At 35.0% G+C, this 4,084-nt stretch overlaps 1 long non-coding RNA gene across 1 annotated transcript; it reads left to right on the forward strand.

Annotated features, from left to right (window-relative positions):
• The first annotated feature begins 487 nt into the window (after positions 1-487).
• LOC131600721 (uncharacterized) lies at positions 488-1,570 on the forward strand. Its single transcript, XR_009283340.1, has 2 exons — positions 488-728; positions 813-1,570. It is a non-coding gene; the product is annotated as an uncharacterized LOC131600721 (long non-coding RNA).
• The last annotated feature ends 2,514 nt before the right edge of the window (positions 1,571-4,084 follow it).

The following is a 4,084-nucleotide window of genomic DNA, read 5'->3' on the forward strand; positions in this document are numbered from 1 at the left end:
GGACAAAGAAAGAAAATGAAAGATAGATGAAGAAAAAGAGCAAAAATAACATAATAAGCTAATAATAAAAACAAGGTATAAAATAGTAAGACATATTTTTTGTGAATTTTTTCATAATTTTTAGACTAAAAAAAGAATTAATATAAAATTTCTAAAGTTAGAAACTAATTAAAATGAAAATAGCAATATAAAATAAAGCAGAATAAATTCCAGCCATCTGATCTAGTCAACTTCAACACAGCATTGACATCGGAAGGTCCAGATCAAAGTACATAATTAGTACAGTAGGCAAAAGTATAGAGAATCACTTTCAGATCATCTTCTCAGATAAGGACAAGTGGCTCCGATGGCCACTTGTCATCCACTGGTTGCACCGCGCGGATCACTAGAAGATAAGAAAGAAAAAATTTGAAAAAAATCTCTCCTCTCATGGCTTTCACGTGAAGAAAGTAGGAGGCAAGCAACATATCATCATCACTTTCTTTTTTTATTTTATATAGGAAACAACAAAAGCTCTTTCTCTCATAAGAACAAAAACCAGCCACATGCATATTAAAAAAGAAAATGAAAAGAAGTATAGTAAAGCCACACAAAGAAGAACAGAGGCGGAGAGATACCGAGAATGGCGGACGGAGCTCCTCCGGCACGGTGGCCGGAGGTGAAAATTTTCAGAACTCGAAAATTTTACATCATCCCGTTCGTTTTTCTCTCCTTAGTTCAAATATCAGGTTAGTTTTTGAAAACAATTGCTTGAAACTTGTAGATCTATCAATGAAGTTTGATAGCTCTAAGTTCAAAATGTAGCACAACAGTGCAGGTAACACGAAAGTAAAGATGGATTCGGTATCAGAAGAAGGTTCTCAACCTTTTGAGGCAAAGAAATAAAAAAACGGTGGCGGTTGAGAGCTCCGGCACGGCGGTTTTGGAATTCCGGCGGTGGTTTCCGGTCAAGCTCGGTTCAGGTGAGTTTTTCTGATTTTTTTTGTTCTGAGTAAGTCTGAAAAGTTCTGAGCCAAAAGTCCTTTCTGTCAGCGTGAGTCAATGCTTATATAGTGCTCAGATAAAGAGTTTGTGCTGTGAATCTTGGGCTGAGAAATAATTTCAGATGAAATGATATTTTTTTGCTTGAAAGCCCAATACGAGAATCTGATTCTTTCAATCCAATCTTCCTCTTCTTTTTACTACTTGTGAGATTCTTATTATTTTGTGTTGAATGGGCCTGGATTTGTACTTCGGTGTATGAATGATTTTTGTTGAAATTATTAATTCTTCATTTTTCTCATTTTTTTCATATGATGATGAGATATGAATTTTCTTGAAGGAGGAGGTGAACCCGATGCCAAACCATGAAGCTTAGAAGAAAATGGTAGACTTGTGAAGGTGTAAACCAAGAGTTTTGCCATGAATTTGTTCTTTGAATCTTAGACCATAGGAAATCTCAAATTATGCTTCTTGTAGGATAAGAAACTTTGTAATTTGGTATAGGAACCTTGAATCCCTCTTGTATTTTTGAAGCTTTAACTTGAAGAAAATTGGATTCTTTGAATGGAATGAGGAATCTTGTTTTGAACCTTGTAATCCTTGAAGTATTTTGGAGTTGAAACTTGTATGTTGAAAGACATTGAATCGAAACCCTTACATTTTGAATGTAAACTTTGAATTCAAATCATGAATTAGATTGGTAGAGTTTCTTTACAATCTTCAAAGTATGGTAAAGAATATTGACCTCGCTTCAAGCAACAAAATAATTCTCTTTCCGTTTGATTTTGAATTTGTGAATCTCATTGAAAGAATATGAATGTCTTTAAATTTTCAAGCGACTTATGATTGAAGAAATCCATTCCAAACAACCCACTTTGCATACCTTTCTCAAACCTCAATTAGAAACATCACCTGAACTTCTTGATCCTCTAACTCCATCTAATAAAGAAACAAAAGTAAACAAGACATATTTTTCCGAATTTTGATTAATGGTTAGTGAAACATAATAGAAATAAATAATAAAGAACGAACAAATAGGTGCTTGGTGATTCCCCTGAAGGTGAGCTAGAAAAGAAATAGGCACTAGAGAACCTCATAAATGATCTTGATGTGATTTAAGCAGAGCCTGAGATGCGGGATCTTAGGGTCAAAAATTGGGGTATGACACCTACCTCTCTATGGCATGGGTCAGTCTTATGGCGAACGATAATGCGATGACCCGTTTACATCCAAACGAAAGGCTTCCAGCCCTCTCATGGCATGGATAGACCCTTTCATCCTTAAAGGCTAAAAGAAACCTATCATCTAAGTTTAAGGTAATTGCTCCTAATTGCCTTGCTCTGGCTAAAACTGTTTTTTCATATTCTTTCTCATAAATCTTCAAAAGGGCTACGCTCATTTACGAGCTAAAGTCCCTATTCTTTTTCTTCTACATTTCTGAAAACAAAGAGCAAAGCAGTTAAGAGCCCATGGAAAACCATGGATGCAAAGCGTGCCTTACACCTTCCCTTTGCATAATTACCCCCCGAACCCTATTTTATTTAAAAGGTTTTTCCTGTTTCTTTTAGCCTTTCTAACTTGTTTGGATAAAATAAAAGTCGGTGGCGACTCTTGCTTAACCGCGACATTTCGATAAAAAGTCAGTTCACCGTATTACACCCGGCAACAGCGCCATTTTATTAGAAAGTATAGGATAAGTATTTCTAGTATTGTCTCCTCAGGGATTGATGCGATATTATCGCCGTTCTACAGCTTAGTGTATTTTGAGTTAAGTTTTGGGTAACCATTTGGTGACATGAAATAATAAATGCATACAAAGTAAGTAAAGATAATAAACTAGGGTTTGAAAATAATTTGAGAAAACTGTGTCAAGATTAGTTTCATTAGTTTGCTTCATATGTACTCTAATGATCATATATATGAACATATTAATGATTAATACAATCACGTATCCTCTCGATACCATTTATCTCTAAAGCAATATCGTGATTATTATCATATTAACCGTCAAATGATCTCTCATGCCGACAATCAACGTGATAATCTTAAAAGCTTGATACATGTGATTACCAACTCACAAATCTATCTCTAGAGATTGTTTATTGATATATGAATATCTTTTAGGTCTAGCTTTGAAACATATCTCTCAATAGTGATTCAAAATAATAAATGAAACATAAACAACAAGATATTCACCATGTATTGATCATTAACCAAGTTCATACATAATAGATCAAAGAAAGCACATATTTACAAACTAACTACCTCTAATCTTGACACAAGATGAAACTTAGCCCTCCATATCCATGGAAGCTTCAACAACAAGCAACAAACCAAGATTTAGTGACATTAAACTCAAGAAGATTGAAGAAAGATGTTTAGAAATCTTGATTTTCTCTTAAGGAAAAATGGCTTTTTTCTTCCTCTCTTGCCCTAGCTTTTTTCCAAGTGTATGTTATCATAAAAACTAGTCTAATTACCCTTAATTATCAATTTTATGTGGCTAAGAACAAAAGTAGAAAAAGTAGGTCCGCTGAGCGGAGCAGCCAAAATATCTGATTTGTCTTCAAGGTCCGCTGAGCGGAGCCTGTTTTGATGCTCGTCCCTGCCCATGTCCGCTTCAACTCCGCTGAGCGGACTTGCTGATGGAAACTTCCTGCCTGGGTCCGCTTGAACTCCGCTGAGCGGACCTTCTTGCACAAGACTCATTCTTTTGGTCTTCTACCCTCATTGCAAGCTCGTTTTGACTATTCTTTTCATTCCATCTTGCCCAAAAATTGTTAAAACCTAAAGAAAACATTACAAGAGTTAATAAACTAACTTAATTTAGAAAATAAACACAAAGTTATTTGTTTACATACTAATATATCAAAAGGTAATCAAATTTGGCACAAGAGTTTAAGAAATACCACAAGACTTATATACAAAATATACACAATTGGGATTCTAACAACTCTCCCCAACTTTGATCTTTGTTTGTCCTCGAACAAAGCTTGCTCAGAAACATACATCAACCAACCACACAAGGTTAGTAACATCAATTGAATGGTTCTAACTTGAGTTACATACCTACAAGATATGTCTTCCTTGCTTGTACAAGATT

This window comes from Vicia villosa, linkage group LG1, assembly GCF_029867415.1.
Source record: "Vicia villosa cultivar HV-30 ecotype Madison, WI linkage group LG1, Vvil1.0, whole genome shotgun sequence".
Lineage (NCBI taxonomy): Eukaryota > Viridiplantae > Streptophyta > Magnoliopsida > Fabales > Fabaceae > Vicia > Vicia villosa.